A 26,847-nucleotide genomic window follows, 5' to 3' on the forward strand; every position below is an offset into this window, starting at 1 on the left:
GCACAAATCTTGGCTCGATTTCGATATAAATATGCGGAACGTTGTCGACCGTTGTGGCAGGACGCTCGTGGTGGACTCCTATCGACCACTAGAGGCGGAGATTACAGAGAATAATAAAGCCTATTAATCCGCTTTAAAAGTCCGTAATGTATCTATGTACAACTTAGCTGACGTTGCTAGGTGTTGCGATCTTTACAGAAAATGTTTTAGGCACCATCTTGGTTCAGTATGCTTGACAAAAGTTTTTAATAAAAGAAAAAGGACCAGAAAGGGGGTTTCATAAATACGAAGTAGTCCCAGACTACTTCCTGGACGATGTTGTCTTAAATAGGGTGTGAAATTAAAACTACACTGTACAATGTGGCTAAAAAAAAAAAAAAAAAAAAAAGAAAGAAAGGAAGTGATGAACAGAAACTTTTTTTTTTTGAGCGAAGCCCCTGAAACGTCCGCATTAAAAATGGGGATTACGCCGATTTTCTTTACAAACACACACGTATATGAAAGCAGTGTATGGAAAAATATGCTTATTCAAGTTGATAAAAAATGATTTTCAGAGCGATAGAGATATAGAGATGAACGTGAACATTGTTAACAGACATATTTTACACCATAAATCTCCGTGAGGGTGCGAAAACGAACTCTGAACCGAGAGGACCAAGCACACATGTAACAAGACCAAAAAAAAAAAAAAAAAAAAAAGTGGAAGTTGGCTTTCCACACAGGAAGTGATATCAAAACTGTACTGGAATGTGGCTCTGAATATTCAGGCCTTCACCAGACGCTGGTACCACAGGGGAAATGTATCCAGGTGGTCTGATGTCTTCTGGAGGGACGAAAAAAGGACGCCGGTTATGGGCTAAAACGAGGGACATGGTTCCTCTGAGGGGTCAGGCGAGAACAAGACAGAGAAAAAGTCCCCTGGTGATATCGTTAGAAAGGTTCCTGTGCTGTCTGATGATGTCATGTATTTGCATTTCGATGCCACTGCGAAGAGCGTCCTCAGACGAGACACTATATGATTCTTGAGCGTTCATGATATCAGAAGGTCCTTGCATGATGTTCCTATAAATACAGTCCTCGTTTCTTGATTATGTTGTTTTGGGATGATGTGTCAGCGATTTCCTGCGTCTATAAATCTCCTCGAGTTCACCACGCCTCCGTGTAGCGAACGTCCACTTCCTTTAGGTTGGGTAGTTTGGCCTGTGGATGGGACCAGAGATAGAGGTTTAGATATTGAAATGTTTAATGTGCGACGTGTTCCCGGTTCAACATCCTCTGTCGTTCCTGGAACAACATTCCTATCAGCCTTATGATTCCTATTATTTCGCTCCGATTTCAGAGTCAAGGCTACGATTGATTGACTGAACCAGGAACATGTCCTGTCTGTGTCAATAACATTGTGCATATGGGCAATAAAAAAACTGGCTGTATGATAAGAGTTAAAGGTGAAGTGTGCATTTTTCGCTCCATTAGAGTCAGCAGACTGTATTGGAAAAGTAAAGAGTGTTGATAATGGCTTGCTGAAGTCCCTCGTCTGCTACTGGCCAGCCGAAAAACGGAACAACAACTGAAACTCAGGCTATTGGTCAAGTCATGTTGCCGTTACCAATTGGTCGCAATGCTTCAATGTTTTGAAAGCACCACTGCTGCACAGTATTTACATTTTCGGGAAAATCTAACTACGAACAACTTTCACTATTATTTGAAATTTGGTGTCTGTTTAATTTTTTTTTTTACGCATCTTAATGCTTTCTAAGCCTGCATTTATTTGATCAAAACTACTGCAATTTTAAATCTGTTTTTTACATATTTTAGAATTAAATTTTTGGGCTGTGATGCGGCTGAATTTTTAGCATCCGCCATTCCAATCATCACATGCTTCTTCAAAAATCTTTGGGACACATGCGATATATTATATTTATATATATATAGGGTCTGTTAGAGTAGACATCTTCTTACCTTCAGGTCCTCATATGTGTCCGCTGTGAGTTTAGTACTGTTCATATTCAGACTGCACAGGCTTTTCATAGCTGTAAGAAAGAGTTGCAATGTGTTAATTATCTTAGATTTTAATTAAAATAGACCATACACTACATATCAGTTACACTCAAAATAAACCCTTAAATGAATAGTTTAAATACATTTTTAAAGATTCAGAGCCAAACAACAAGCAGATGATTGATCATTTGGCTCCAAAAAAGAAAAAAAGCACCATTAAAGCAGAGGTGTGAGGAGCTGGCCGAAATTCAAGTGAAAGCTCATAATCTTCGTCTAATGAAAGTCACGTGCTCGTGTTCAGTTGAAAAAAAATGTGCCTTCATACAGATTTGAACCACTGGTATGTTACGTGACTGATTGTGATGACAAATGACATTTGAGATCTATGGTGAAGAGGAATATTTCTGAGCAATGACTATGGCTTCAAAAGACTTGGACTATAGTGCATGAGTCATATTTTATGATACTTTGAAGCTTGACAGTATAAATCACCGTCCACTTTTGTTACGCTATATGAAAAACAGAAGCTCGATGGACTTTGCGTTCTTTTGTGCTCCGCGGCAGAAAGACAGAAAGTCATACTGGTCTGGAAAGACATGACAGAATTTTCATTTTTGGATCAACGATCCTTTTAGGGAAACCTCAACGAGCTTCACAACTGAATTATTACTAGCTAGGATCTGTTATAGATCAAGAAGCTAGAGAATAAATCCAATTATTTTCATTTGAGAAACAGCTGCGTTTTTTTTTTTTTTTACTATTGAGGATGAAAGTAGCTGGATATAAGATGTGTGTGAATGTCTTCTTACAGCTGAGGGAGAGCAGGCCAGCGTCTGTGACTGGAGTCTCACACAAGTTCAAAACCTGAAGACAGGCCAGATGCTCCGATAGCAAACGCAGCCCAGCATCTCCAAACTAAAATAACAGAGAAAACATCAATCAAACCAATAAACCAGACTGAGAAAGGGTTTTAAGAAATTAGCACTTACATTGAGCAAATATGCGTGAAATTGATCAAGTAAGTAAATATATTTAGGTAACACTTTACAAAAAGGTGTCATTTGTTAACATAACTAACACGAACAAACAATGAACAATGCATTTATTACTTTATTCATTAAACGTCACAAAAATACTATCATTCGTTTTTAGCTAACAGTGCATTAACTCACGTTAACAAATTTGTGATTTTAATAATGCATTAATGCTGAAATTAACATGAGCTAAAATTAATAAATGCTGCAGAAGCATCGTTCATCGTTGCTAACTAATGAACCTCATTGCAAAGTGTTATGGACATTTCTAATGTTACGTAAGATTTATATTCATCACAAAATCCTGAAAGAGTTTCTTGAGCAGCAAATCAACATACTAGAATGATTTCCGAAGGATCACGCGATACTGAAGATTGAATAAATGAAGCCTTGCTGAGTATAAGAGACTTACGGACACCAAACTTATTTAACGTATTTATAAAGCATAAAAAAAAAGTTATTTCAGCTCCTAAACTTATAGCTACAAGATTGTTCTTGAGATTTTCTGTAACTGCAGGAGTGAACATGAAAGGAGCAGAAGAAAACAAACCTGGGTGGACCATAGGTTGAGTTGTTTGAGGGATGGCAGTTTGATGAGCTGTTCGGCGCAGGCACTGGTGACGTTGGTAAACGCCAAGCTGAGGTTCTCCAGATTGCCGAAAGAACCAGAGCTCAGCAGACGAGCCAAGTCAGCATCCTACAGTTAAAAAAAAAAAAAGAAAAAAGAAGAAAACCTTGAAGGAGGATTTTTGGTAGTGTTTCTTTACGAAAACAACAGCATAATTGATTAAAATAATAAATTGTAATTTACGAACATGCTTACCGTAGATTTAGACGGCAGAGTGAGTCAGTAGGGCCTCCTTTTCTTTGCTAAACGGAGAAAAAAATTACTAGTTCCGCAGTTTTTAGTTCAAACACCAGGTGGCGCTTGAGAGTCAGCACCATATACGTAGGAAGTCTGTAAATGGGTCACTTTTTGTCTTTTGTGTTAATGGGAGCACTGCGTTAAACCAGGCCTGTGACGGCAGCGGTGACTGCATAATGACCGCCCACCGTACTATCAAAACCTGCGCGTGGCAGTAAAAAAACGCCTCGGTGTTGATTTGTGAAATTGGTTTGTGCACTCACCAGTTCTTTAAGCTCCCTCTGTCTGTCGCACAGCTGCTCGTACATGCGCAGGCCGACCTGGGTGCTCTCAGGGTGGAGATGATCTGTAGCTGAGTGTCCTTGTTCTCTATGATGTTGTACTCCAGCATCAAACACAGGATCTGCACAGCAGACACACAGAGATCACTGCTGTATCCCACATACGGGCTTCCTGGAGCTTTTGAACTCTCCGCAGATAATGTATCGAGCTGCCTCGCTGTTTTACTTAGGCGGCATCCATACAGAAATGGAAATACACGAACTATTCGAAACTGGAAAATGGAGTTAATTTGAATTTGTTGTTAAATCTGCCGGGTTAATATTTAGCGAAAAATTGTGTGGTTTACTATTGAAATTACGTGCTAAATTGTGATTTGCATTTACTTTTTGACAAAATTTAGCAAAATCTAGCACTCTAAAATTATTCCACTGAAATTCGATGTTAGTACGTTGATAGGCTAACTCTTGGATGCTATAAAGAACACAAAGTATAGCGCATATAAATATTGGATTGAATATTTTAAAATGAGTCTCAAGCCAGTTCATGTTGACACCAGCATAGAACAGTATCATATTGCCCACCCACTTGTTGCTCTTTTTCGCATTTGTCTGAATGGAAATGTGAATTTTTTTTTTGTGGTAAAATAGCGTTTTCGCTGGTAACGCTGTACACAAAGCAGCACTGCACTCACAAATGCTGCTTTATCGGGTATTACAAGCATGATGACATAATGATCTCTGCAGATTAGCATCATGCAAAGGAAGGGTTTGGAATTTTAAAATATAAACCTTTTATAACTCATAATAGAGGTACTTTAAATAAAATCTTAATTCAAAATCTACAAAGGATACAAATAGTCACACTATCTGGACTCTATTCTAGTATAAAACTACAAACTTTGACTCGAAAAATCTAATTAAATTCATCTTTAACTTTTTTTTGTGTGACATTTAACTAAAATCTGTTCATACTACAACAATAGGTAGCTCTGAAATAAAAAAAAAAACAGAACCAACAATGCAACAATTTCTGCAGGTGATTATAAAGTAAACACCAACGAAATTTGCGGAAATTTCACAAACAATAACACATATGACCACATCCTAACACTTTGATGATAGTGTGCTGCTAAGCTAACAACTGCTACTTTAGTAAACAATAAATGACCAAGTAAAAAAAAAAAAGAAGCAGTTACTGCAGATGGTTTTAGAGAAATGGAAACATTTGGCAAGAAATGTACTTCATTTTTGTCTGTACAAAAATACAGGATGATTTAAAGTGGAACATGGATTTCTGCTCGTGGATATATTTCAATTTTCTTAATCTACTCATTAGTTTTTCCACAAAAGCATTCATTAGTACCTTGTAAACACAACTTGGTTTGACAGGAAGTTGCACGAAGCTTGCCAATCAGATAAAAACTGCTAATTTTCAGTCTGCTCGTATCATTTTGTGTGCAATATTCATCATATGGTCAGTGAACAGACTGTGGGCGTTCTGAGGACATGCCCTTGAAGGCTGAGACTAGCAAAACTAAGGCTTTTGGAAAAGCATTTGGGCGAACCATCCATAACGCCTAAAAATGTTACTTAGGTGGGCAGCTCACTACATTCTGGCTCAAAGCAACAGTCGGTCATATGTACCTCCACCATGGTCTGGTTCCCCATGGGAACCAAGAGCATGCAGGGTCCCAGTTTATTTTCAGCCAGCGACAGGAGAAATTTCTTTGTCTTGTAGCAGGAACCCATGAGGATGTGGACCTGTGAGGATGAACGGCATTGGTGCATAAAACGTAGATATAGTGACGGGACAATAGACTAAACTAAGCGAGACATCTCGTATTTCACGCAAACACTTTCATACCATGCTAGCAAACAGCTCTCCGTCATCATCGCAAGCTACGCCTCCTGGACTGTAGAGCTGGAACCACCCGTCTTTTCCAGAGCGCACGCTGAGCAAACAGGAGTGGACCTGTGAGCGAAAAACACATGCATATACATTCACAATGGCTGAAGCTCAACAAAGCATTGTTTACCAAGTCTACAGTGCCAATATTAAGCAAGCATTCGACTGAAACTGTATGCCTAACAACACCCTTTCTGCAAACAGCAGTTTCCTGTCTCACCTCTTGTCTGGAATCTTCAGCAAACCTCTGAATAACATATTTCAGCTCTCTGTTACGAAAATAAAAAAAGAAATCTGTTAGATGGCTAAACACTTTTTAAAAAAAAGTTAAAATTCACCCCCTAAAAATTACAATTTGGTCATCATTTAGTTACTTTCATGTTGCTTTAAACTTGTGTGAATAATTTTTTTCTGAACAACAGATCACTCTTTTCATGCAGTTAGAATTAAAAAGGTATTGTAAAAAAAAAAGAAAAAAAAAAAAAAAAAAAAAAAAGTTTTATACAAATGGGCTAAAATGACTCTTGGCTTTATTTTTTCATATAGTAGTTTCATGTGATAAACAGGCTAAAATTTTATTTAATATTTGTTATTAATCTTAAATGAGATGCTATCGGTTTGATATAAGAATTGATTCAGACCATTTCCGTACACTGGATGAACCAATTGACTAAAAAGATTCATGATTCATTTCACTTAACTAATCAAAAAACTCTACTTAAGCGAGGCAGTGTGAATGCCAACCGTTTCAGTGAATAAAAAGTTCCTCAAAAGCTGTCAATGCGACTTAAGTGTGGAAGAGTATCACAAAAACTACAAAAGTCTTGTGTTAATTCACAGAGGTTTGAAAAAACAAGAGGTTTGGAAAATAATGACAGAATTTGAATTTTAAGGAACTGTCACTTTAAAGTGTCATAATGACTCAACAATTTTTCAAAATCTCTTAAAGGGACTGTCCACTAAAAAATGCTAATTCTTTCATCTCTGTTCACACTTATGTCATTCTAAAGCTGCAAGACTTTTGTGCAAGACTTTTTTGTAGAGCATCAAAGAAGAATTTTTTTTTTTTTACAATTATTTATTTTTTGTTTTCTCTGTACAATGGACTTCAGTGAGCTCAGTTTATTTATTTATTTTTTTTTAAAGTTCTTTAATATATAGCATGTTCCACAGAAGAAAGTCTTACAGTCATACAGGTTTGGAACGATATGAAGTTGAGTAAATGATTATACGATTTTAATTTCTGGGTCAAATATACCTTTAACCCGACGTTTAAGTATCTCTCTAAATGGTTATATACGTACATTAGGGGCAAAACAGAATCACTTACTTTGTGAATTTGGCATGTGCAAGGGCCCTAGAGAAGAGAGCAAAGAGAGAAAAACATTGACTTGACTCTGAAAAAAAAGAGTGTCGTCATTCCACATAATTACACAAGTTGCTTTCTGAGTCTATATGTAGGCGTGCTTGCCTCGACACGCATCATGATACAATTTCAAGTCATCTAAAGTGTTCTGCGTGTATGTCTGGGAGGACTTCATCAAATGTTTTTTGCATGTGTTTCATGAGTGCTCTGGGATGAGCCTGGCTGTTGTTAACTTTTTCTAATGAAGGCCTGAAGCTCGGCGTAGCGAACAAACGCAGGTGAGCCCCCCACCTGTGGCAACCGCAGGGCTCTGCAAAAGACCTGTAATGATGCGCTCTGTCCTGCAGGGCCAATTACAGGAGCCACAGAGGATCTGAGAAAGCCTCACCCAATACCCACAATCCCACTGCAGAGCCCTGCTGCTGCTCGCCCACGTCAGTACTCTCCCCTGCACGCTATCTCTCGAGAGACCAGCCCACCGCATGCATCCTTATGTATGCTACATGCTATATCCAAAACATGAATTCATATTTCTTCTACCGTTTTCAATTTTACGATTGGTATGATTATTTATGTTTTTGAAAAAGCCTCTTACGCTCAACAATTAAAAATAAAAGTCAAACTATAATTCTATTAATTATTACTACAATTAAAATAAAGTTCTAATTTTATATAATTTTAAATGTTAATTATTCCAAAGATGAATTTTAGCAGTTACCATCTTCAGTGAAACATAAACCATTCTAATATGCTGATTTCTTTTTATTATCAGTGTTGAAATTAGTCAGTCCGGCAAATACATCGTTGTATTAATAAATCAGGCTCTTTTGAGCTTTGTTCATTAACAAATCTGAAAAAGTATCATTTATTTGCTATATAGAAATCTTTTGTAACTTAAATTGGTAACAATTCTACATAAGTATTCAGCAGTAGAGCGGCCGGTGCGTTACGGAGTTGATACTTTTGTACATTTTCACATCTTTAAGTGTCAAATGATGCTGGAATTCAACTGAAATCTGGTGTCTGTGAATCAAACTCTTATTAGAAACACTTAACTCAATCCTGTGCAACTGCACTAAACAAGTTAAAACTTAACACACAACGATAATTAAACTGAATGGTGTAATTGACACTTCATAATGAGCTAATTGCAGCAGCTGTAATCATAATGGATTACTAATCACGCTGATTCCATTTGTTTGAGGCCATGGATGTTAGTTAAAACAGGCAGTGTTTAATGGTTAGGGAGAAAGCAACTGTGAAGAGGATGAGAGTGTAGTAAAAGCGCCCTTACTCTTTCGGAAAGGGATTGGTTGAAGCAGGCTGGCCAGTGCTGGTCTCCAGTCATCATAGTCTGATCTGCGGAGAAAAAGGCCAGAGGAGAAATTAGAGATTCTGAGACAGGAAGAGCGAGAACTGGAGAAAATAAAAACCTTTATGTAAGATTGGCGGTGAAAGCTGAGACCTCAGAGGATCTGCAACCGGAAGGTTCACAAAAGGATCAGGTGAAGCTGGTAAAGCCTAAAAACAGATTCGGTTCAATGAATCTGTTATAAATATGCAGACTTGTTTAAGGTCACTTCTCAGTGTGATTATAGCTGAATCTGCTTTTTTTCCCCAAACTGATCGCTTATAAACAACGTGGGACAATTACAGTGTTGGAGAATAACTACAATAGATTTTTCAGTAGCTCTGCTGTTATTAAAATAGCATAGCTTTTTCTGTAAGGTAATTATTCCAACATGCAGCAGTGTTATGCAACAAAAACATTGCGCTGCATTACACAGCAATACAACGCACAAACAAACTCTAAAATGCTCTACTCTTTCATTCTCAAATAAGGTTGGTTCCAAAAGTTTGTAGTGAATCCGTTATCGCTTGATAGTGTTCCAGGAATTCCTGCATATTCCCAGCATAATATTTTTCAATAAATGACATAGAAAAATGAAGTGATATAATTTCCATCTGCCTTATAAATTTTTTTGATGTATGTGAGCATATGCAGACAGACAGATGGATAGACCCAAAATTACCTAAAAAAAGTGCCCCAATTAGTTTCAATGTTGTTAGCAGTGGTGGGAATAATGGTGTAAAATAAACTGTTTTACTAACGGCGTTGTTTTTTTCCAGTAAAAAGTAATCAAACGAATAAGTTTCCCCGTTATACACTGCTTTACCTTAACTGACCATAAAATGGGTAGTTACTATAATTTATTATAGGCTTACCATCACAGAAACATTAAAATAGTGTAGATTAATGTACAATGTTTTATAATTATTATTTATATTTCTTAATTTAATAATATTTAACATTTATATTAGGAACAAGTTATTTGACATATTTCAATAGTTACTTTCCTAAGTAATTACTTTTATAATGATGTTTACTATTCATGGGAAGTAACTTGTAACTATAATTACTTTTTAAAGTAACTTGCCCAACACTGCTTGTTAGTAACTTCTAGAGTAACTAGCTACTTTTTCAAAAGGTTAATTTTAATGGATGTACTTTGAAAAAACATCTGCATTACTAAATGTAAATGTACTTGGTAAGTTCGCTAATTAACATAAAATGAAGTTAGCACTATTTGCTTGACGTCCTGTGATGATGGCAGTCTTCACCTCTACCATGTGGCCAGGACTGACAGCCATTTTCTGCCTAAAGGAACTTTTTAAATCTGGATGGAGGTGAATAGTAACCAAAAGATGAAGGGACTTCCATACTCACAACATCTTAAGGATTAGGGCGAAACATCCCAGCACTCTGTCGGCGTGGGCAGGCAGCTGAATGGACAGGGCATTGAGCGCGGGGCTGACCAGCAGACAGTCGATCAGGTTGGGCTCGCTGTCACCTTCTGCAGGGCCTTGCGCAGTGTGTTGGTGGTGTTATTGTTGCGCTCTAGCTCTACCAGGATCTCGCTGGAGTTGACGATGGAAGGTGGTGGTGAGAGGGGCAGGGCTGGAGGCGGGGACAGGGTGGTGGTCGGGGTGGCGTGGGCGCTCAGGCACAGCAGACGCAAAGGCATGGGCGGCTTCCTCTCACTTTGCTGCTGACAACCGTTTGGATTTCCTTGAGACTGGGAGAGTTGTCTCGACTTACAAAAAAATTAAAGAAACAAGACATACTGTTTACCACTTTGCAAATGATTAAATATATTATGTTTAGATTTTTTGCTCATCAAGGCTGTATGCATTTCACTAAAATACAGTAAAACTGTAATATTGTGAAATGTTTTGAGTCGCTTTGGATGAAAGTGTCTGCTAAATGCATAAATTTAATAGTCATTATTTCAATTTAAAAGAATGGCTTTCTATTTAAATATACTTTAAAATGTAATTTAATCCTGGAAATGCAGAATCAAAGAGTCAAATCATTCTTATTTACGGCTCAAGGATCGTTTTTGTCCATGTTGAAAGCAGTTGTGCTGCTTAAAATTTTGATGTGCAAGATTGTGAAGAAATAGGTTCACAACATCAGCATTTAATCAAGACTCTCTTTTCTAACAATGCACAAGTTTGTTACATTTGTTCAGTTAAATGCATCTTCGCTGAATAAAATGATTTTGTAAAAACAAATAAATGTCTTACTGACGTATGTATAAATAAATGTATGTATAAATATATAAATATATAATATAAGAGGATGACAATCAACTTTTCTAAATGTTAAAATCTTCCTTTCCATGTCAATTTGTAAAAAAAAAACAAAATAAAAAAACCCCCCAGCAACTTCATAACAATATTGCATCCACAGAGTTTCAGGCCCTTTCCATGGAAATTGCTATATTTGCATGCAGTCATATACAAAACACCAGATGTTTAATTTGCTACATAGCCACATTATTTGAAAGAGCTTATTTGACTAACATGTAACCATAAGACATCTGATTATGGTAGGATGACAAATGGAATACATGACGTAAACTCATGTAAATGTGTACCTTTAAAATATCCATGAACCGTAGTTACGGAAATTTGCCAAAAAAGCCACTGGAGAGCGAATGAGAGAATTGATCGCAACAAAAAGCCAAAAGGGAGAGGTGCAAGGAAAGCCTAGGGAATGAGCTTTGACATGTCTCACCCTCTCGAGTCTTTGTGAATCATGGAAACTTTTGAAAATAGTTCCTTATTCCTCTCAGGTGGCTGTACCTCGGCACAGATGTTCACAGTGATGACACAAATGGGGTCAGGTGAGACCGAAAATGTCACTACAGCCATGTAATAGTTGTTTATCACAAAAAACTAATGGGCCGATTAAAGCAGGTGGAAATGAAAGCGTGTGTATTTAAGGAAAAATGTAAGAAAACAGGATATGGAGCCGTGAAGTCAGCAAATTCAGAGAAATGTTTCTGAGGTCTCAGGGTAAACTGCATCTCATGGGTTGGAATAACCAGTGAATCGGACGCACCTGTTGATGAACTCCTCGTAGCAAGAGTAGATGGCAGCCAGGCACACCGCCCACTAGATTGGGGAGAACCCGAGGATGAGGGCACTGTCGATTGGGACCATGCATGCTGAAATCATAACATGTAAGAAAAGGTCAGGTTAGCACAGCTTCTGCATCCGAACGCACAGAGAGTGACAGCTAAAAGAAAGCAAAGCTGTAACAGGAAGTAAGCACAGGGCTTGGTCCTAAACAGACCATTAAAATGACACTGTCTGATAGATAAAGGATGTTACAGTTTGTGTACATATGAGGGCCTGTTCTTTGTGCGTGAAGTGAGGTGGAGCCAGGATGAGGTAACATTGTGTTTTAACCAGGCGCGATGCAATGAGATTCCAAGCTTTTATCGCTCGCTTGTGGTGTTATTGCTACATAGTTTCGCTTGCACAAGGAAAGTGATGTGTTTGTATTAGAAAAAAAAAAAAAAACCTCACTCACCTGTGAATGAACTTCTTGACCACTTCCATGCCAGCGTTAAGCTCATTCAGAGCCAAAATATACTCCTGAGTAAAGAGACGAAGTCTGGGACATTTCCCAAAGTCCTAGAATGAGAAAAAAAAACACGAGGAGACTCGGTAAATGAGGGTGCGGTGGCGTGGATTTCAAAAGCACGACTGATGTAGTGCGCAGACACACCATGTTGTGTTTGAGGATTCTCTGAACCACAGGAGTGAACACTTCAATCACCACCATCGATCGAGGACGCTCCCTACAGTGCTGTGTAGAGGAACACAAAAACCAGTATTGATTAATATGTATATTAATCATCAAAATCATTATGACCAATCCCGTTCTTTAACAAGTACTTGGTAAAGTAATGATATCAGAACTTTTGGGGATTCTCTGATGAATAAAAAGTTCTAAAGAACTATTTTTTATTTGAAACAGGAATTTCTAAGATAGTAAATACATTTACAGTCACTTCTGATCAATTTATTGTGTCACTTCTTTTAATTTTCTTGGTGGTGTAGCTGGTTTCTGTAAAATGTCAAATGTAAATGTAAAAATGGTTTATAATTGGTGCTGTCAAATGATTAATCGCAATTAATCACATAAAAGTAACAAATGTATATACACAATATAACAGCATATTTTGTAAACAAAAGCTTTAATTTCGGATGCAATTAATTACGATTAATCATTTGATAGCACTAGTTTATATATGAAATAACCATGTGATAATGACAATTGCTTAAAAACAATATTAAAACTAAAACTAAATAAAATAAATATAAAAAAAAGTTTAGAATACTGAACTCAATTGTTCCCCTGAAGAATAGCCAGGATTGTTATATTTACCTTGCAGAAGAATTCACACAGGTCAGGGGAGGGTGGTTATTCTCCAGCAGGGAGTGCGATGGCCTGCAGACAGATTCAAACCATTAGTCACTTGCCCACAGACATGTAGAGTCTTGTTGCTTTTCATCCACATTTTACAGAAGTGCACAACCTTCAGAGAGCACATCTGTGTGTGCCTGTCCTGTTTCTATGGCAGTGCAGTACATTTTGAGTCGGTTTTATTCTAGAGCTTGTTTCACTGAGCCTTAAGATACATTATGTAACTGCCTTTGTTAGCAATGGTGTTTAACACACAGCCTATATGCATATTTTTTTATAAAAAAAAAAAAAAAAAAAAAAAAAGGCAGCTTACCACGAATAAAGCTCACTTACCACAATGATGTTCTCATGGTCCTGAGCGCTGAGGTTAGTGTTCTGGGAAGGAAATGACACAAAAGGATTTGTTGTGAATTCATTGGCCAGTGGTGCCAGAACTAAGTGACTCAACAACCAACAAAGCTTGCTTTTAAAATGTTAATACCCTTCTTGGGATAGCCGGTGTGACTCAATATAGCAATATAGCCTTTTGACCAAAGGCCAGCGAGGGGGCTCTTTTTAGACCTTTTAAAACCTTCTTTGAATTCAAATGCTTGGTATATGTGGTATTCAAAGACATAATCTACATTTGCAAATCAAAGTATGGATGCAACCAATCTGGAAAAGGAGATCTTCGTTTCGGTGATGCCATGTTAAAAAAAGCCTCTAAACTAGACCACAGCAATATGGACAACCACAGGTAATTTTTAACCTAAACACAGACTTGAAATGGAACGTAACACATCAATTCACAAATGACACTCATAACCAGAAATAAAAGCAAAATGCTGCTCGAGTTACGAGTTATAAGATGCCAGCTATACTAGCAATTGGCTGGAAAATAATACATCTGACAAACTTAATGTGCTCAATGACAAAAGTGCATAAATGCATAAAAATATATTTCTATCAACAATTACTGTCCTAATTTAAGAGCCAAGTTTATAGAATATTCTATTCCTTAGATATGATTAGAGGTATTGAAAATTATTTTTTTTTCCGTTTCAATATTTATATAATAAATTTGTATATACATTTCCTCACATGGAACAATACATAAATGATATAAATATATGTAATGTTTACATTACAATAATGTTTACATTACAATAAATTAAACTCTGTAAAATTTGAATTCCTATTCGATCATTTTAATTATAATTTAATAAACGCAAACCAAACATTTTAATTAAATAAAAATCAAAGATTGAAAACAAAATAAAAATCTATTCTATTTTAGGAAAACATTTAACAAATCTGCTACTTCTCAATGAGCAAAGTGACTCTATAAATTTAAAATATGTTTTCTTTTGGTTTCAGGGTTGAAGTTGCCCACAGCACGTGCTCGTGCAAAGTTTTGGGTGGAAACACAAGTATGAGCAATAATAAGTAAAATAAGTAACATGCCTTAGCAAGCGCTATTAATAAGCTTTACACTCCTGTCAAATGAAATGAATTAATAACTAGCCTCTTCACCAATTAGATGATGATGTGACGTACCTCAGCAAGCAGGGTGGAGATGATGTGCAGTGGAGCCTGATGAATGGATTCGTCCTGCAGGGGTGAGGTGAGGGCCATGTCCACTCAGGGCCCTGATCTCCTCTTCAGAACCACGTCCCAGCGGCTGGGGTTATTCAGAACCTTGCGGTATTTGTAGATCTTTTTCTGCAGATTAGTCAGACAACTCAGATTGCACACACCTGCCTTTTACCAAATGGGACTAACAGTAATGAAACTGGCACATATTTTACCACCATAATGTAGTAGTGGTCACATATGATAACTGCTTTTGAACTACATTACAGTGTGGATTACCTCACCAAATCTACTCAGAAATACGCTGTGGTGAGCAGGTTTGGAGCTTCAGGGTTTAAAGTTTTGATTTCCTTCCATTTTATAGCCCTCGTGCACGGATTTTTGTTGAACCACAGGCACTTTTCTTAAAACAAAGCACTCTTTTCACACTCTCACTCAATAAATCTGTCTACTAGCAATGTCCCATAGTCAATGTGTCTTTTTTAAACATCACGAAGGCTTCCTCTGCATCTCAAAATATGGAAACTTATTGACTGGAAACTTGACACACAAAAAAACGATGCTGGAAATTATATTTACTGTTTCTCTATACACATTACATCTCGTATTTCATATCAAGCACACTTCTCACTGACACGGCTGTCTCCTTGGCAGCAAAGTATTACATTTCGATAAATAGGTATTGGTTTGTAATGGAAATAACGTACAAGTTGTAACAATCTCTCATAATAATACTCAGATAGTTTACAGCTACATTCTTCCTTCTAAAAACTTAAAAATAATTGCCAACCAAGTATTAACTTTTGATTAATCTTTATTGAGGCAATATTGTTAATGTTGTAAATGACGCCACAGCTGAGGTGGTAAACAGTGTAGTCTTTGAATGCAATAACAATCAACTGATTTATGACGATTTCATTGTTTCATTCAACAGAGTGAATGTCACGTAACAAAAAGAGTATTAGAAATCAACCCTTGAAACATCAAAGTGCCCATAGTTGAAGAACCACCCACTTACGCACACTTATAAAAGCATACTCTCACTAAAACGATGCAAAATGTCATTACACCGATGCTTTTTGCAAGTCTAGTCTTTCTGGATGTGTGACCTTACCTTCCACTGTATCGAGTGAAACCACTGGTCCCGTAGATAGCTGTTAGCAGCCTATGAGTGCACACAAACATGCGCAAAATGAGTCAGAGTGTAAATCTCACAATGAGTGTTATGAAACCTGAGGGGCCGGAGGTACCTGCAGGAGGACTGTCCCTCCGGGGAAGCTTAGCTGGACACAGTATTTGGGGGCATTGTCCCAGGATAACAGCTGTAGGTCCTCGATAGTGCTGTAAGACAGAGGGGCCTCCATGTATCCTGTGGGCTACAGAGACAGGAAGAAACATGTTCACATTTGCAGAAAACTTTCTGAGCTTTAACACCATCATGTACCACACTGTCAAACTTAATGAAAGCTCCGTGGCGTCATGAACGGGCGGTTGTATTATTTATTAATCTGCAATGTGAATAACACGATGATTGCTCTCTGAATGTCATGATACGCCTTTGAAGTTGCACTGAACTCTTGACTTGAATATCTTCAAGCCAGTGTCATCCACAAATTCACGCAAATTATTTCAAAAGGTCAGTAATGAACAAGGCACAACGTGCAGTCTACATCATCCATTTGCTATGACTTGTATTTTAATTTTATTAATAAAATTAGATTAATTTAAATCATCAGTTTACCCAAAAATTGTCCCATGATTTAGCCATTCTAGGTATATAGGACTTTCTCTTTTAGATAAATACAATCGCTGTTTAAATAAATTCTTGGCTCTTCCGAGCATTATAATAGCAGTAAATGGGGTTGAGATTTTTGGAGAAGTCCAATAAAGTGCATTCATTCTTCATAAAAGGTGTGCTCTCATAGGTCCCAGGGGTTTGATGAAGGAAATCAGCAAAGCAAGGCATTAGTGTTTGAAAAATACCCAAATTTAAAACTTCCACTAACTGTTGTGTGCATGTTCGCGAGAATTGCATTCCAGTGGATGACGTGACAGCAAAATAAAAACTCTAGGCTTATATCGAGATCCTCGTTTTAATTTTTTTATTTACTACAAAAGCCTCATTTTGTGACTGCTGGTTGTTTTTCACTCTCTCTACTGTGTTTTTATGTTCATCACATTCACCTACATCTCACGCCATCCGGCTGGAACGCCACTCTCAAGCATACAGCTGTTAGCAGAAGCTAGAGACTGCAGTTTACAATTTTTCTTATATTTTTGCACAAATGCATCGATTCACTTCATAATGCCTTTTCCCCCAGACTTTCAAAATCTCAACAACCATTCACTGCCAAATCTTGGAAGAGCCAGGATATTTTTTAAACATAACTCTAAATTGTATTTGTCTGAAACAAGAATGCCTCGGATACACCTAGGATAAATCATGGAGTAATTTTTCATTTTTGGGTGAACGATCCCTTAATTACATACACAAAATAGCACCAATTTGTATACTTATTTAACACATTTCCAAAATACTTTTAAAAGTATTTCGCGCAATTAAGCATGATAACGTGTGGCATCACTGTTCTTGACATTGTTCATTTGACATTAGATTACGAATAAAGAAATTAAACTAAAGGTGGGTTCTGACTGGCTGACTCTTCAGTGGCATTATCATTATAAATTGCATCCAGATTTCCATTCTAAGAATTATGACGACTCTCAAACCTTCGTAGTTACACTTTATCTTTATCTTGTTTGGTGTGAACGGGCTTTAACTCTCATGCGGTTCTCCATTTGAGCCGCAAATTTGCAGCGAATTTAAGGTTCCCCTTCGTAATCTTTAGATGGCTGTGGGAGCTTCTTCATTTTCAATATTTGTCACACATGAGTCTGCTGTAGCTCATTTCTCAGTTCCACTCCTGAGTGAAGTGTTGATGGTCACATGACCTCAAATGTCAACACAGGCTGTTCCCCATCTCCTTCCCTCCACAATAGCACACTGCGGCTGTTCCTTTATTAGCCGCCCTCCCTCCTCCGCAGCCCGGCAACAGGCTCTTCCGTTATTAGCGACGCCCTCCCTCGGCTTCTTTGCACAAACAGGCTATTGCTTTATTTGCGCTGCTCTCCCTCTAGACTCAAACCAAACCACAGTTCCTGTATTTGTGTCAGCCACCCAGTTCAGCAGAGCAAACAAGCTGTTCCTTTCTTTGACTCATTCTCTTTGCGTCTCTCGCCTGCTCAAACAAACAGGCAGCTCGTCCCGTATAACTGAATGTAACAGGCCTGTCTTTTATTTACATCCCCCACTCTTAGGTGATAGACCAACTGGCTGTTCTGCAGTGGAGGTCCAGCCCCCTCTGCTACAGATTCGAGATGGCTGATTTTGGTTTTCTGTTTAAGAGTCCATGTGATAAGTATCTATTAAACGATATCTAATTTCTCAGGTTATCAATCATGAGTCTGCTAGTAGGCCTGTGTATGTTGGGAGACATGCCACGCATTGAGCAAAACAAAGGCCTGAGGTGGCAGAAACCCAGATAAACAGCTAAAGTCTACTTGTCTCTCATAAAATCAAGGTAAATGTATCACCACTGGGGTATATATTTATATATATATATATCTGCAGCAGGGTAAAAAAACTCTTTAAAGGTTGTCATAGCTACAGTATCCTGTATGACGATGTGACATGTGAACTTGCGCCGAGTTTGACGTTCCATCTGCTTATCTTTGTGTCACTCTCTGTCCTCTCTCTCTCTCTCACATGCGCTATCTGTCCTCCTTTCCACTTCTCCGTTCCAAGAAGTCCTCGATTCTTTCTTCCTTCGTCTCATTCAGCCTGTTTTTCATGGTGCAATTCTTCCTTAAGGAGGAGTTGAATAGCTCTCCTCTCACCATTGCTATGTTGCCATGGAAACAAAGAGATGAAATAGAGACATATGTTTTTTTTTTTTGTTACCAGGGAGATCCAGATGGAAAACGATGTGGAGAAAAACATCAGTGTGTTCAGGTGGCGTTTCTATAACTGACAAACTGATCTCGGAGTGCTCCTGTTAGGGCTGCACCAACTAAACTGTGAGGAACCACAGCAAAAGCGATTTCTCAGCTTATATCATTGTTTGAAGAGCTGTGTGGCAAGGTAGATATGTATATTAGTGATAGACAGATAAATCAATATTGGGTCATGTGAGATGGTCATAACAGCAAATAACTCTTTTCAATGACTGATTAAAAAATGTTCTAAATTGTCCCTTGTATTAGATCAAAAATCGACCAAATACAAAACTTCTGCTAAAAACCAAAAACTACTAAAAGTATTTATGAAGTTAATATTCAATATACTTTTAAGACAATTCATCTCTAGGCCTAAAATTAAACTGCATTAGACTATAATTGCATATATTTTGGAAACATGTCAATTAGCTCCCTATTTATTGATATCAGCTTCAGACAGTTGAAAACCCATAATGGTTGACCGCTAATGAATATTTAATTAATATTGTGTGAGCTGAGATATGACTACAATTGCTCAAAATATGTTATGTTTTTAATCATTAATTTAGCTTATTTTAATTACAGCAAATGATAAATACTGCAAGAACTACATTTATTTTACATAATATTTTTTAAAATACAATTTTTAAAGTTCAGGGAGCTTTTTTAATTACTTTTATTCTTACCAAGGCTACATTTATATAATCCAAAAACTTTAATACTTCAATTATTACAATCTAAAAATAACTATTTCCAATTTTAATACATTTTAAAATGTATGATGACAAAGATAATATTCTCCCAGGAGCCATTCATCTGGTCTTCAGTGTAAACATGAACACTAAAAAAAAAAAAAAAAAAATATATTTTTTAAACTGTAATACATTTTTCAGGATTAATTTGATGAACAGAATTTATATCTAAAAAAAGACCTAAATCTTACTTTTGAAAGTCTTTTTCAGTTACTTTTGATCAGTTTGACTGATTATTTATTTTTGCCAAATCTTCCATTTATTGGGATATCTTGCTTGCTCCAAACCTTTTAAACAGTAATGATATGATAACTATTAATGAGTAGAAATCACTGCCTCCAACTGGAAAAAAAAAAATTACCAAATCATAAAATCTTGACATTTCATACATGCTTTTGCATAACTGTTCACACATATGCAAATTGTGTGAGTAATTTTCACTGCATGGGCATGTAAAAACTGGTGACAATGTGTTTCTCTCCCCAAAGTAAACATGCCTTTTTCCTGCCAAACTCTTCACCCATGACATATTAATGTTAAACCATTGCAGGCCAAGAGGAGGAAGCCAACGCAAGCTAGGAGGAAAAAAGTGCTCTCCAATCAGTAGATCCAACTGCAACCTAGAGTCTACTTTGGTGACTTAGCTCAGTGCATCTAAAAAAACACTCAAAAGCAACAGAGTAGCTCCTAGTTACTGGGTACAGACAGACACATGACTGCCTGCCTACACTACTATACAACACTAAATTCCCAAAGACAGCTGGCTTCAATTAACACCACATATCTCTTAACATATGCACATACATGGACAGCAGTAAGTGTCACGCAAATACAAAGAACACACTTATGTCTTGGATATCGTGGTTTGCACATGTGGTGCTTGGACTTGTATGCAGTTGGAAAACAAAAACACATTTCTTGTGAAACCTAGGTCCAGAGAAATTCTCAGTATGAGTAAACTGACTCATGGTATGCTAAGTTTAATACAGCCAAAATAAAGTTCAAGTGAAATATTGGGTTTAAAACTGTTTAGGGCATGTCAAATCACCATCCGGTGGAGTTAGCAACCTTCAGATGATGTGGCTGGTTGTTCTTCAGCAGCACGTAGACGTCATCTAGGGACAGAACTAGTTTCTCATTCAGTGGGGCTGAATAAAGCAAATTTCAGATTACTGGCTATCCATCCATGCGTCAGCCTAACCACAAATTTGATGATCGGAGAGCAGTTTATGCGACAAAAGGAAATTTGGCAGCTTGTCAACATTACGATGTGGCAACTTCCACCTCTGTTTCTAAAACCTCAACACTCCAGCAGACTAAAAAGCTCACACCTCTATTCAACAACTGATATCATATGATACAACCATTACTTTTTAATTACATGGAGTAACTCATTGGCATTAAGAAAATAAAAGCGTGCAAGTCTGTTGCAAAACAGTTAGCTGTACATCCTGTCAGTGTATGTAGAAGTTGACTGGTCTCTTGTTGTTTCTGAGAGAATATAAAAGTGATAGATGCGAAAGCTTTGTCTTTATCATGGCCATTCCATTTTTACTTTCTACTTTCTGCATAGGGAATTGTTTCACCAAGATTAAAACTTTGGAACATTTTGCTTGTGTGATATCCATCGGCTCACCTTCACGGTTTAAAAATAACAGAAATATTTCCAACATCACAGACGTAGAACTAATAACCCCCTTCCCTCACCAATTGCTGTTAAAAACTTACTAGGAATGATTTCTAACCGGCACAGACTTCAGATAAGCGTAGCGGTACTGCGTGGTTCTCTGGGCAAAGTCCATCCCCTTGGAGGGGGGACGTTGGAGTGAACAGGGCACGCGGGTAAGCACATCAAGTAGTTGTTTGGAAATGCACTTGGTGATGGGAGTGATGTAATTTCCTCATTATCTTCAGCTGGCATGTTTTCAAGACCACGCAGTGTTAGCACTACAGATCTGGCCGGGATGGACACCGGCATTAAAAAAAAAAAAAAAAAAAAAAAAAAAAAAATCCAACTTACTTTATATTTTAAGTTCTATACATATTCGTTTTTATATATTAGCACATTAAAAAAAGATTTTAATTGCATGTTTATTTGCAACAGTTAGAAGAAAACAATAAAACAAAAGACAATAAAAAGACATTTATGACATTAAAACAGTGACATCTGCTGACAGAGACTGTGCTGTGTTGTCATGGGGAACATCCCAGCTGAAAATAATGAGGAAGTTATATCACTCTTTTCGCCAAGTGCATTCCAAAACGACTACATTATGACATGCCGCAAGTGCCTACACCTAAATGTCCCCACTCCAAGGATAGGGACGATCTCTTCCATTTAGGAAGATAACTGGCTACGGTAACTATACATTTACCTTTCTCTACATAGATGAGAGTTATTACTGTATTGGAATATAAATTTCAATCATTTATAATAATTATGTATGTACATATATATGTATAGGTGTATAAGGTACATTGCTTCAACTTTTTAGAGTGGTTTAAGTGATTCACTAAAACAATCCAATTGTTAGCCAGAGTTTGTTGAATCAAAAATGTTGGGAATCCCATTCCAGGATGCCATTAAACTGCCCCCTAAGCTGATCATGTGGACGGCCCCAGACAAAGCTCCTATACATTACATCTGGCAATTTCAAATGAAAATATTTCGGGAATATTTCATATCAATACATGGCTCCACTGCTTGTTCCCGGATGAATATGCATTCTAAATACCATTTAAATAATGGGTTTAAGTCATCTCTACGGCAAACGCAGTGTCAACCGAAGTTGCATTCATTCATTCAAGCATAACAGCAACTATAATGATAAACCACTATAATATCGTAAGACACAAAACAACCTAGGTACACGCGAAACAATTAATCTGAAACCCCGCCAGTGTTTGAAAAAATGTCCTCCTAATGGCTTTTCTGTGCCATAAAACAAAGCCAGCTCCTACATCTCAATTACATAGCATATTTGGATGGTAGCTTTCTAGGGATCTCTAGGGAGCCGCGAGTAGTTTATGTAACTGTCATCACCATAGCCCTGTTTGTTTATTGCAGAAAGCCCAACAGTACTGCTAAAAATGGTTTGTTATAAGTGTAACTCTATCCCCGCCCCAGACCTGGTCATCATATTTAGCTGAACTCCATCACAACCAGACTTGTCTAGCTTTAGTCATCAGAGTTCAAAATGCGATGACTCCAGACATGAACCATACTGCACGGAGTTGCGTATTGTTAACATGTCCAGAATATCATTTCATATGTACTCAGGTGTTCAGAATCTAACCCAATCACAAAATAGCAAAAAAACACACAACCTAAAAAACAGTCTTGTACTTCTCTCGCCTTTCTATGCATTACAGGAGACAGAGGACGTGGTTATGATCTATACGTGGCTAATCCCATCTGGTACTTCCATCTAATTAACAGGACCTCACTTGAACAGCAACTATAGTCTTGCAAATACAAACAAAATGGTGTGTTTGGAGGCATCGGCATAAATGTGCCTTTAGAGGTAGGGCTTTCGGAAGTCTTTTTTAACGAAAGAGTACACAGGAAGTATTTATAATGGCTTTGCTGTTACGCAAATATGATTTAGACTCCGAGAGCTTAGAGACGAGGGTGACTCACATCTTTCATATCTTCTAGTGAGATCATTTTTCCACAGAGCTGACTACACTTATCGAAAATGTGCTATCAAAATGCCAAATGTTTTGTCTTCACTTAGCACACGCAGTTCGTAAGAAAAATCAAGGAGAAAAAAACCCTGGAATCTTCAGGGAAATGAAGGCATTTATCGCCGGACAGGCGCTGGTGTGCTAGCATCTACAAAGCAAACGAGGTCAAATATTTTGAAGAAATATGTGAGCAAGATATCGCCATTCAACCCAAATGACACCCTAGTGAGGTCTGTTGTGCTGGGAAAACACCAGGTGAGGGGAAACCAAAACCATCCAAATCGAACAATTTATAAGCTTAATCGCCAACAATAAGCCCTCTTCTGCTGATATATCGACTTCTTTCGAAGCGCAAATAAGCCATGCACAGTAGAATCACAACAGGTTATGTCTTTGCCAAAAAGAGACCATTAGCCAGCGACACCTACCTCCATTAGCTTCGTCAACTGAACACGGGTCACTAGCCAAACATCTATTAGAGACCCTTGCAACTGTAGCAGAAAACCAATACTGGAGCGACAGGGCCGCCAGTGATTCCAATCCTTTTTTTTTTTTTTTTTTTTACTCCGCAAACATACCGCAAAACGATACAAACCTCTGCAAACGACCACATATAGCTGCAAAACATAAACATACGCTCTGTGTTTTTCGCCGGTTAATCTCAGCTAGCTCCAAATCCCGAGGGCCTCAGTGTCAGCGGCTGAGCTTCATCCGACAGTCAGACCGCGTTAAAACAAGCAACGAATTCATCTAGTTGCCTATTTCAGAAGAAGTCAACGCTAATTCATCATATCATAACGAGAAATATAGCCGTAAAATTTAAAACCTTTAATTTAATCGTAGCTATTTGACGATGGCATCCTGCGCAGGGATGTTCAACGAAGAGGTTTCTTCATGACTCCATCACATCAGGGAAACGATTTACTCATCCAAACGGGTAGAATATGACTGTCCTTCCACATGCAAACCAAACGTCGATGAATAACGGGTCACCGACCGCAAGCCGTGCTTTCGCTTTTTAAAATAAATCGCCATTGAGTGATTCCCAGAAATCTCCCAGGTGGGTGAATCCACTGTGACCGCATATCTACTTCTTTTCCATATACTTAAGCCTCTTGAGCAGCAATTATGATGCATGCAGTGATGTTTTTAAATATCTTAGCATCAGATAAAGGGCTTAAAATCATCAGAAAAGTGAGTAAACATCAGCGGTGAAAATAACAGAAAAATAGAGACACGTGGACAAAATGTGATTTGATATTCAAGCGCCTAAAATATCACCTCCACTGGCCCAACACATCTTAACGTGAATCTTTTGCATACGCAAACACTCTGTTACTTTAAGAAATATTCCCAATATGATCCACTGGCTGAGTCTGTCGGGGTCCCTGGGTTTTTACTGGTTAGGAAGCCTTGCGAACAACTGAATTATTTTTTTTATTTATGATTCTCTCTCCCAATAAACTCTGACATTATGTCATTATGACATTTGAAATGACAACTACAAGTTAATGCATTAGTTAAAATGATATTTGCATCACGGTAATCTAATGCTAGATTGCTTTTTGTGTGCCTCATGAACATATGTCAACAGTGGCTTTAAAGAATAGCTGACACGAAGCTTTCACTGTTTGTTTTTACAGCCAACACCTCCTTGATATTAGCAAACACACACCTTTAGATTGAAATGGAAATTAATGCTAGCACTTTCTCTCTCTGAATATTTTTAGATTTTGCTCGACATAGGCTACTTTATTAATAGCATTGCAATGGTCCAAAAGGTAACAGTAACGTAATATTATAAACTATTCCGTCTTAAATTTTCTGAAATAAACAATCTTACTGTTACCTGAATGTGACTTTGAACATATTCAGATAACAGGAAACACATTATGGAAAACTTGATTGCTATAGAAATATTAGGATGCAGTTCTCTTTGTAAACACACTATAGTGACCTTTGTATGGTTTATTGTAAATAAACGGTTAAAGCCTAATAGCTTTATCCATACACAAGATACACTAAAATTTTGGGATTTTGTTTAAGGTGGTGCAATGCTGTTTCTTTACCTTTAAACACAGCCTTTTCTTTAAAAAAAAAAAAAAAAAGTACTTTCTGTGGAAATTAAATAGGCCCTAATTGCATAGACGACCGTATCAAATAACAAATCATACATAAACCAGGAAAACGGGAAATAATTCGAGAGGAAGCTGTTAGGTAAGTTATGATTATGACGTCACGGTGTGTTTTTAGACTCCATTTCGAAATACATCCGCCTGATATGATGTGGTTTTTCGACTACGGGTTTCATTTTCACGAATCATACGTTCCTTAAACGATCTACATTTTCGAAACTGTGTTGTTTTTTTTTGGGATGATGCATCGTTTCCTGATAAACGCCATTCATAAAAATAATAAAGTCAGATAATTTTATTAATTTTTCTTCATTTCTAAATGAACGGCAAACAACCCATTAAAATTATTTAGGACGGCTAATTTTATTTGATTTTAATTAATATTTCTGTAAGCTTGGTACTGAAGCCTACTGAACACTAAACGTTACGTATTTTACCTTCGCTGTCTAATCTCATAACACGTGTCCAATATTTGTTGTAGCAGCCCACTTCGGCACATAACGAACAGGCTGGGTACTAAATGTTACTGAACAAGGTTGAAGATAGAGTTTCAAACATGGCCATTGGAACAGCTCCCACGTCGAGGCGACTCTCTGCAGAGCGTCTTCTTACCGTGGCAGACACTCAGGCTGCTGTCCGTCAAGGTGATAGAAAGTGTACTCCCACCTCCGTAAAAATTTGGAGGTGAGGAGCTTACCGAGGAAGGCGTCCAAGGGTGCTTGACCACGCACACCTCGATGTCCCCTCCTGGAGCAGTTTAGATCCCATGCCGCTGCTGCTGTGTAGAAGGCCCTCTGCTGCAGGGCCCCGCTCGCAGGATTATTATTCCCTCCGGCGGCGGCGGCGGCCGCTGTGCGGACATTTCAGCAGAGGCTTTGCTTCGGACGGGATAAACTGGATTGTTGCGCAGCTCGTTTCCGCCGCCTCGTTAAAATCCATGATCTCTCAGCGAAAATCGACGGCGTTGAATCGATCAGGTGGCTGTCTTTTGATTTCGAGGCCGAATAATGGTCGTTCCGGTGTTTGGCATATAGAGGCTCACGCGATCCACCGTGACTCGACCTCAACAGCGTTACGGAAAAGTCAAGGGTCGGCGACGGCGAGGATTGAAGCTATTAAATAACCCCGTCAAGACGAGGAAGGTTCGATGAAGTATAATGTCTTTCCTTTGAGCGTCGCGAGCTATTCAATATGCTCGAGCCATTGTCGTATCTGTTCCGTCTCTCTCCGCTGCATAGTATTCCCAGTCTTCCTGCTGCGAATATAAAACAACCAGGTACAAAATCCACGCTGCGTTCAAATTTTATTTGTTCTTCAGATGCTCGGAGTCATGGTTCCCTTTCTGTCTTTTTTCCTCCCTATCTCGGCGGGAGGAAACTGGAGTGCTCTGACGGGGCTGCGTGTGGATTGGTCCCGGCTCGTTCATGTGATACCGGAGTGACGTCAATGGGGGAGGCGAACGGATGCGCGTCT

At 38.0% G+C, this 26,847-nt stretch overlaps 1 pseudogene; it reads right to left on the bottom strand.

Annotated features, from left to right (window-relative positions):
- Positions 1-365: 365 nt before the first annotated feature.
- The window catches only part of LOC122362772, a 26,679-nt pseudogene continuing 197 nt past the window's right edge, over positions 366-26,847 (bottom strand).

This window comes from Puntigrus tetrazona, chromosome 18 (assembly GCF_018831695.1).
Source record: "Puntigrus tetrazona isolate hp1 chromosome 18, ASM1883169v1, whole genome shotgun sequence".
NCBI classification, from domain to species: Eukaryota; Metazoa; Chordata; class Actinopteri; order Cypriniformes; family Cyprinidae; genus Puntigrus; species Puntigrus tetrazona.